Below are 10743 nucleotides of genomic sequence, written 5' to 3'. Positions count from 1 at the left end.
AGGTGGTTGATGATCCTTTGTTGGCACAAGCACACCGGTGTGTTCTAATGAACACCCTTGAAATCCAAATATATATCGAGTAAGTTGTTAATTTTTCCAAAAAAATATTACTATTGTATTATTAGATTACTATACTAGTTTTTAAATTTTAATATGGTCTCACTGTAGGGAGCATATGCATTATTTGGCATCAAGAAACCCCTATAAGGCAAAAACAAATCTGTGGTTGCAAAATGAACACATATATACAATTTCTGGTTGGTTACAAACAAAGGTTAGAATTACTTAACTAAATACAATATAGGATATAAACTTTAACAAGATTTTTCTACATGTTACTAATTACTGTACTTGTTAATTTAAATTATAGGTGGCACATGATAAAGCAAATAATGTGCTGATTGACGAAATATTGTGCTGGTTGGCAAACAAACCACGCTCAAGCGTAGTGACCTTCTCTGGGTACGAGATAAATGGCTTCAATTTTAAAACAAGGGACCAGGACTGTAATCGTATGACCCAAAATAATGGTGTTAGGGTTATTACTAACACTCTACAAATTTCAAGCTCAAAAGATAAAAGTCCTCATTTTGGAGACATGACGTTTTATGGAGTCATTGATGAGATTTGGCAGCTTGATTATCTAATGGATAAAAAAACACTTTTCAAGTGTGATTGGATAGATGATAGAGGGGTTTGAACTGACAATTTAGGTTTCACTGTAGTTGATTTAAGGGAAATTATCATTTTACTACCAAAGTTTTACTGACATATCATGTCAGTACCAAGGTTTGCCGAAAAGTGCATTTTACTACTAAAGTTTTGCGCCGTTATCAATTCACTACCATTTCGTTAAGAAAAAGTTAATGTTTAACGGAAATTGAGTTAAAAGTCGATTTTAACCCCAAGAGTTTGGTAGTAAAATGATAATTCCCTTAAAAATTCGGTAGTAAAATGATAATTCTCCTAAAATTTTGGTAGTAAAATGATAATTTATCTATCAAATTAATAGACAATTTTACTCTTACAGCTGGAAATGTCTTTGATGCCCTTATGACATTAATAAATTTTTGACGTTGTTAACGGAATGGTAGTAAATTGATAATGACGCAAAACTTTGGTAGTAAAATGCACTTTTCGGCAAACCTTGGTACTGACATGATATGTCAGTAAAACTTTAGTAGTAAAATGATAATATCCCTTGATTTAAATCGGATTGGCTATAAATCTGATTGCTTTATTCTAGCTTGTCATGCAAAGCAAGTATTTTATGTAAAGGACCAGCTAGATAATAATAAATCAATAGTTTGTTCAGTGACCGACAAAGCTTATAAGTTAAATGAGGAAAGATGTGAAGACGTGGATGTATTTTCTTCATTATCTAACAAACTTCCAGTATGTGAGTTGGATGAGAAAGATGATGAAGAAATTTATGACAGAAAAGATTGTGATGCTATTCCAATAGGTATTGATTTAGAAAATCAGTGAATGCATTATGGTAGTTAGTTTCCAGCACTAATTTTCACAGTTTTCCAGTAAGTGATTTATTTATTTCATTATATGCTATTGCTCTTGTATTAACTTATTAATGTAAATGATATACTTATTTATTTTAATCATTTTCAGGATTGTAGGAGATGGCTGAAGATATTGAGTTCAGTCTTCCGGAGCTCGACGGAAGACCAAGGAGAAGAAAACAAACAAAAAAAAAGTTTGCAAAAACAAGAAGTTAGTCATGAAGCTACAATCGAGTACAATTCTTATGGTGTTCCAGTTGGAAAGGGAAGAAATGATCTTAGGAGTTACATTGGAGTCATTGTACGTGAAACAATTTCAATTTTACTTGATGATTGGAGGTGTGTGCCACTGGAGATGAAGGAAACTTTGTGGGCTCATTTTCAGGTTTTGTTTACTTGTTTCATAGTATGTTTAAAAATTTTATATAACTTCCAGATTTGTTTAAAGTTGTTTCTAATCCATGTTATTGGTTTACAGTTCAAATTGAGCTTGAAATGCAAAAGCCAAGTATTAAAGTGGATGGGGGTTGCATCAAGAAACTTTCGATGTGAACTGGCAACTGAATTCGTTCTACCTAACAAGGACGATCGAAAGTCACTAAGGTTGCCTCCTATTGAATATCCAAGCATTAAAAAGGAAGATTGGAAACTTTTTGTTGACAAAGTTTTGTCTGAACAATTTCAGGTGTGTTGTTTGTTAATATTATCTGATTTGTTTGTTGCTAGTTACTAATAATCAATGGTAACCTTTTGTTCTTCATATAAACTGTTTGTGCAGGAAAAAAGTAAAAAGGCAAAAGATAAAAGAGCAAAGAATGTGTACAACCATCGCTTGGGTAGCACAAGATATGGTGGCATGTTGTATAGAAAAGTATGTGTGGTAAATATACTAATTACAGTGACATAAGTAATTTAATACATATAATATAATAGAATCAATTATTTATTTTTTATGTCACCTTGTAACAGAAAAAGGAGAGTGGAGTTTCTGAGCGGGAGATTGACCGCAGTGAAGCTTAGTTAATAGCACGAGCAGACCAAGATGGCAAATATGCTTCTGATGTGACGCCAATTACTGAGAAAATAGTAAGTCACTTGTATACTTAATTCTTATGAATTTTCTTTATAATGTGTGTGTGTGTGGTTAGATATTTACGTATATATATACTGCTTTTTGTAATAATTGTATGGCAACATTTACAAGTGACATAAACTCAGTAAGATTTTATCAGAACTTATTTCTTTGCATATAAAAAGGTTAAAACTTGTGTGAGGTGTTGTCTTGTAATATTTTCTGTAGTTTCAATTTGAATTGTATATGGACTTGCTCTGTGTTGAAGATTCAAGAAGGATATTAGTTTAGTTTAGCTGATGTCTTGTACTCATAATTGCAGATTTACAAAATAAATTTTTTGTAGAATGAGCTAAAGAGTCAAGTTGAACAAGGAACATTCCAATCACAAGGGTCACATGACATTCTAGGTGAAGCTCTTCAGAAGCAGCCAAATGGAAGCATGGTGCAAGGAGTGGGGCAATTCGTCACCCCATCTATGTACTTTCATGTCCCTGATGCCACTGAGTTAGCAAGAGAAAGAAAGATGTATCAAGAGAGTTTCCAATTCATGTTTGCTAAATTAGAACGCATGAATGCAAGGTTAAATGCGTACAACAATACTGAAGTTGGAAGTTCTAACTTTCCTAAGCCCAAAACTTCCACTGGTGTTCAGATTGACAATGATCAACAATCCCCTGAAACTCTTGGAAAAAGAAAGGTATATAGCATGTTACATGTCATTATTTTATTTTCATTTGTATATGCGTGTATTACTACTAATGGTATGTATTTTGATTATTGCATAGGCTGATTTCCCATCGGGTAAGTCAACTCCAAAATCTGTGAAGAGTAAAATTAAAGACACTCCCACCACAATTTCGTAAGCAACTCCTCAATAAATCCCTGAAAAAGTAGAGTGTAAAATTACTTCAAAGCCCACACCGAGAAGATCTCCTAGACTAACTTCTAAAGTACTAGATAGGCAGTTCTCCTGTCATGACAAAGTACCCAACAAAGAACCACTAGTCATCAGACCAGCAGAAGTACCCAAAAAAGAACTACTGGTCATCAGACCAGCAGAAGTAGCAAAAAAAAAAACCCCGAGTCATCAGACCAGCAGAAGTAGCTAAAAAAGAACCCCGAGTCATCAGACTAGCAGCAAAAGACCTCAAGGTACGTGTGAAGAATACACGGGCAGCAGCACGATCAAGAAACAATGACAGGAGTGAATATATGAACATCTTTACCATGTTCATCGAGAATTCTTTACCTCGGTTGATCAGGATTCGGCATGACACAGCAACCTTTGGTGAAATTTAGGAAACACACTTGGACAAAATGAGTTGTGCTAAAATCATCGAGTTTAAAGAGGTCTCAAACTGCATCATTAACATATGGATCAAGTACGGTAAATCATAACTTATGTTTTAGTAAACTTGGCCTTATTATTTTGTTTCCTATATTCAAACTTACTTCGTTATATATATTTGTTTCCTCTTAGACACCTGTATGAGGAGATGAAGAGCAATGGAAGTACTAAACCAGTTCAGTTTGGGCTTTTTGAGAAGCTATATCCAAGGGTCAGCTTCAAAGACAGGACTCAATACATTTCAAAACTGTTAGGCTTGGCTGAATTGGGACAAGTCATCGTATTCCCGTATAACCCTGGGTATATCCTTTTTCATTTGCTAGTGATATTTTTTAATTTGTAGATTAATCACGAAGTTAAAAACTTTTACTTGTAATTCATGCATAAGAACAATTTTTACTTTGTTTAGTGCCCACTGGGTGTTATTGGCAATTGATATGGTGAGACGTACAACCTATTATCTTGATCCTTTGGAAGGTAGTCCTGATGAAGAGCTAATGCAGATTGTCAACCAGTTAAATTTGTTACTTGTATCTTTGATCATGTTGTTTTATTTTTATGTCTTATTCTAATTATATGCTAACGTTAGCTATGTCTCTTAATTGTAGGGGGATTCGAATACATCAGAGTTTTAAATTCTGATACAAAGGCCAATGTTCAATGGATACCTGTCAAGGTAAAAATCAGACAAACCTAAATAATTATTGTTAACTACAGTAAAAAATAAATGTAATTTTGGTCTTGTAGTGTGCGAGGCAGCCGAGTAGCTTTGAATGTGGTTACTAGTGATAAAATACATGCAAGATATCGTCACAAATGTGAACGTTTTGAAAAATAATGTAAGTATTGAAAATGATTTTTACAATACTGCATCATATTGTTTTAATTTATTGTGAAATAAATCAGCTCAAACACCTATTGTGTGCTTCTTTATAGTTATCTTTTTATTGCGTATTGTATGCATTTTATAAACTGTGAGGGTACTTATAATGGTGACTATGTTGCATACTGTTGAATAGATTATATGAATATCCATATAGACATGAATTAGGATTTGAGATATACACAATGTACTGCATATCCCAACACAAAACAATTGTTTGGGTTGCAAAGTAGTTGTTAGTGGGGATGTGCTATGGTGTCGTTGCTTGTACTTTACTTTGATGAGGATAAGTTGTCATCCTAATTAAGGTTTTGTATCTACATCCATATTTGTATTAAATCGCGTATTGTTGGGGTTCACAAGTTGCTTCGGCTATCAAACATTGTTGCTATTGGGGTTCACAAGTTGTGTTATTTTTTTTTTTTTTGCAATTACCATGATCGGGATGTTCAGTATTTACCTATATAATTTTGGATAAAATAGTAACATTGTTGGATTTTATTTGTTGGCTTTAATTGTTAACACACAAATATATTTAAATGAATGATAATTAAGTAATTTAGTCAAGGATTTTCGGTGAATAACTTGTTGTTTTAAAATTAAAGTTCAAGGGAATTGAGGAATACACTCTGAAGGACCTCTCGCGACTTCGTGATCAGTGGGCTACATACGTTGCCAAGTTAATTACAGCCTACAATCGCGAGGTAACATACAAGTAATTTATGATTATTTTTCCTTAAAAATATACAAGACTTATTTTTTGTGGTGTGCTAATTGATTTTATATACTTGTAGGTGGACAAAAAATGAAGGCATATGTGGACTCCAAAATCAGTGACATTGTTATCTTTTTTTTCTTGTTGGCTAAATTTTCAAAAATTAATTTAGTACTTTATCGTGTATACTACTTGTTCAAAGCTTAATTTAGTACTTGAACTTGTTTTTACCCCCAAACAATGATGTATTTGAACTATTTTAATTTAACTGATGTATTTGAAATGTGTATTATGTGAATTGCATTACAATATTTGGTATGTTTAAAATATTTTGGGTTTATTTTAATTGTAAAATAAACAGGAATAATGTGATTAAAAAAATAAAACACAATTGGTATAGCACCGTTAATATTGACACTAATTATTTAAATGACGATAAGAATTTTTGATGTTACTGAGTCAGTGGATTTCTGATACTGTAGTCACTTAAATCAATGACATGTAAATAATATCATTAAATGCTAACACGATTGAGTCACTATGCTTGTGACTCTCTAGTGACACAAAATACCGACATAGAAATAGTATCAACTGATACTGACACCATAGTATCACTATTGTGGTGATACTATAGTGACACAAGATACTGACATAAAAATCACTGACACAAAAAATTAGTGTCAGTGTGTTCTAGCTTGAGCATTACTGACACAATTAACAAGTGTTAGCAAAAGTAATTACTGACACTAAAATGGTGTCAGTAAAACCCATTTTTCTAATAGTGAGGTCAAGATTCTATCAACCCTACTCGCAGATAAAGGTTAAAAAAAAAAATAACTCCATTGGTTAAAGCAAATGTTGGGTGTTGAACATTGAACCTATGTGAGCTGGAAATAAAAGAAAGCATAACATTTTTCTTTACACATACAGAATTTTCAATGTTATCCCTTTATGGCCGACTTATCATTAAAGAATATCTTGTGAAAATGTAAAATGAAGTTCATTCAAGGTTTTCTCCATGATTATGACAAACGCAACTATAAAACCCTAAACTTTGCTCACCAAACACCTGGATTTCTCATCTTATGGGAGATTCATTACAGTAATACTCAGAAAGTTTGCCCTAGAATTGATCCATTCTGTAAAAAAATACCACTAGAATATACATACTATAAGTGTCATCTCACTTATAGTGTAACAAGAGTTAACATTGATCTGGGATAATACGAACTTATACAACTAAAATTCAGGATAAACTACTAATATGAACTCTATAATAATTATTATATTTTGGTTTTCTTAATCAAGTCATCGTTTGAGACCCATACCAGATAGATGCATTAGAATAAAAGTTTGCTTCAAACATGCTTAGCTTAACAACAACAGGAAAACGGTTCATGGTGTCTTATATCTAATTAACAACACCAGAATGCAGATTCAAAGAAAATGTATGCTATGAATTTCAAGCCCAATATTCTATTTTTCTCAGGAGATCTAACATCATTAGAGAACTTAATAACTTATAGGGTTAAAATATATCTTACATTTGTACTACTAATTCTTTGACCAAGTAGATTGGACATTGGAGAAGCAGAATAATAGTAAGGAAATTTGAGATTAGAGAATCACTAATCGTTCTAAGCTGATTGTTGAAGAGCTTAATTAAAAAAATATATTCTTGCTAGAATATACCCAAAGTCCATTTTATTTCTAAGACCACAAATGATCAACTTATAGATTTCTATCATGAGCAATATAAGTAAGATCTCAAAACTTACAGATCTCTCATGGAAGATTAATCAAGCGAAGAAGATGATGATGGTAGATACTTTTACAACAATCTAAATAATGTTGCAGCCTACAATATTGACAACATGCTAGAATCGTGACACAGCAGTGGCTCATTCTTCAATTAGTCACCCTTCACTCATTATTTTTCTAAAGTACAACTTTAAAAAAAGAAAAGTTGTGGTGACTATTTTATCGACACTCATTATTCTATTGACACTCACTTTTTCTACATGAACATAAAGACAACATCTTTTTCTTAGTAGATGCCATACTCCTCACAATTTGGTTTGTACACGTAGAAAACAGAAGATAGAAAACAATAGAAGATAAGGATAGAAGGCTTTGAAGAAATCTATAAATAAAGAGAGTTTTATTTTGCTTATATTATCAAAAAATACTCATTAGAACATAAGATTAGAAAAATCATCTTGTAACAAAACTCAATTTGTAAAAGCTCTAGGGCTCTTGTTCAATTTTTCACTATTTTTATAAGTCATTATAAGCAAGCCAGTTTATTCAGCATAATGTGTTATAGCTAACTTATTTTGTTCTTCTATAACAGAGAAACCTAGTCTTTTGTAAGCCTCCATGTGTTTATGAACAAACAAGTTTTTGTGTTACAAAACTTTTATTATGAATCAAATATCTTTTTATTTGCTTGATAATACTGTAAAGAATAAAACCAAAATCTATAGAAAAACTTAGGTTTCTAGAAAAATTCAAAATCTTCAAAAAAGGACCTTTGAATGCCATGTTTTACTCCTAAAGTACCATTTTACTTGAAGGATAAGTGTTTTAGGAAAAAGGAGGCTTTGTGCTCGATTTCCATGTGCCTAAAAGGAAGAAGCTTTTGTTTTTGTGGAAAAAACTTGGGTTTTATTGAAAACTTTGATTTAACACTTTGAACTCTTGGAAAACAATTTTAAGAAATTTTCAAAACGGATATGATTTTGGTTAGCATTTGTGTCAAGAAAATTTTACCCAACCAATCTTACAAAAGTCGAGAGTACCTAGTAGAGAAGAACAACTATTTATCAGATTTTTTAATTAAAAATTGAGCTTGCATACCATTAGATAATGATAATTGTTTTACTTTATAACATTGTTCACCCCCAAGGGCGTGGTCGGGTTGGTTGCAGTGAAGCTGTAATCTTTACCAAAACCCGGGTTCGATTTTTGGGGGTGGTAAAGGGGGTAAAAACTGTATTTGGGCTTGCCCATCCCCCTTACCTTTAAAAAAAAAAAACTTTACAACATTGTTCTATTAAAACATTTAGTGATTACATTAAAAAGGTAGATAATTTAGGAAGACTAGCGATAATAGGGACTCATATAGATTATAATATTAAACTAAGAATTATTGCTGATAGAAGATTAGTAGTATTTAATGAAGGATATAATATAGGAAATGATATAGAAAACAACAATTCTCAATGATTAATTTAGAAGAAGTTATAATTAATAATATAATAAATAGTAATATGAGGTAAAACGATAGTAATATATTACTGAATTTTTTTACCTTTCAATTTCAAAGTATAGATTTGTTTAGTGGCCGTGGGGTATAATATCTTGGGCACTGTTAGTTGGACCCTTGTCTGTTATTAACTCTAAATATAAGTTCATTATTCATCCATTATGGTTTTGAATAATCAATACCCTCACACTACGGACTTGACTTATTTTGAATGCAAAATGTTTATTTAATTGTTTGATTTGCAAGTAAACAAACAGGAATTAAATGAAAATTACCCAAAATCTAATTGTATCTTCTTCTGATCAAATCTATATATATATATATATATATATAAAGTTGAGACTTGAGGAGGTGATGTGGCATCACCATTTCTCATCATCTCCTATTCTCTATTATCTAATAAATTGGTTGAAATTAAAAAATAATTACATTACAAAATATTAAAATAGAAAATAATTATTAGATTATAAATGATTACATGTCTTTTCCTCTTTCTATTTAAATTCAACAATATGTAACCATTAATAATAATTAATTATAAGTCTTGAAACATTCATTTATTTTATTATGCCAATAATTAAATTTTAGTGGCTTAAAATACATCAATTAATTAATATTAATATATGAAGAAAGGTTCATTCATCTTCCCTCAACAATGCCATTAGAGTCTAATTTTAATGTCATAATCCCATATTTAATTATTCAATCTTTTGTTTAGTGCATTTTGGCTTCTTCAAACTCCATAAACATTAAATATTTAAGATTTGTGGCATCATTATTTCTCATCTTTTTATATTCTCTATTATCTAATATATTGGTTGAGATTAAAAAATAATTACATTACAAAATATTAAAAATCTATATCTATCTATCTATATATATATATATATCACTACTAGAAAAATAGTCTTTACTGACACTTGTCTTGTGACACTTTATTAATAAGTATCAGTAATTACATGTGATTGGGGCATTTTCCGTGTTTAACAGATAAGTATCACAAATTTCTAATACTATAGCGTCTGTAAATTAAGTATCAGAGATATATGATATTAAGGCATCAGTAATTAAAATAATAAAATTTTAATTTTGTCTCCACTAGAGTCGAACCGCAGACTTTTGAACTTTAGCTTTTTAATTTTAAACGTTAAACCACTAGACCACAAGTTGTATTTAATTTTGAAAAATTAAATTAAATTATCTAGAAACTATGTCTTAATGAGGTGTACATGGAAACCTAAAATCTAAAAATTTTGACGAGCAAAAAATCTATCCCCACCGCCATTTTCTTCTTTGAACCGAAGCTCTTTTCTCTCTCTCTTCCCCCTCTCTCTCTAATAGCGATCTACCTTACAAGCCGCTACTGTAAACCTTCAAAGCCGCCATCCTTGAGCTAAAATAGAAAGTGTTGTGAAGAGCTTAGCCAAAGTTAGGGTTCGAAAGTCAGATTAAAAAAATTAGGGCTTTTTTTGTTCAGGGTATTTTATTGTTTTTAATGTTGAGATCAGAGAGAATGAGTTTGTCGCCGTCGACGAAACCAATATCAGTTATAGAATCCACAGAGGCTGATATACAAAGAACCTGTGACTTAGAAAAGGTTTTGTTTCATCTTTATCTATAATTACTTTATATATATATATATATATATATATATATATATTTGAAACCTTGATTTTGATTTCCTTTAGGGTTGATGTTTTTGGTTGAAGCTGGGCTTTATGAAAGTAAAGAAGAAGCAGCGAAGAAAGAAGAGGTTCTTGGTCGAATTAATCAGGCAAGAATTTTTTTAAAAAAATTATGAGTGATTTTGAAACTAAGATCACTTCTTGTGATATGTTTGTTATCGTTTGGTTCATTCTTCATTTTGTAATTTGGTTATGAATTGAGCTTGTTTGAGTTTTATTGGTTATCTTTATCGATTTTATTTTGTTAGAGAA

The sequence above is a fragment of the Citrus sinensis genome, chromosome 2 (genome assembly GCF_022201045.2).
Source record: "Citrus sinensis cultivar Valencia sweet orange chromosome 2, DVS_A1.0, whole genome shotgun sequence".
Lineage (NCBI taxonomy): Eukaryota > Viridiplantae > Streptophyta > Magnoliopsida > Sapindales > Rutaceae > Citrus > Citrus sinensis.
The sequence above is the reverse complement of the archived record's forward strand: the minus strand, read 5'-3'. Positions refer to the sequence as shown.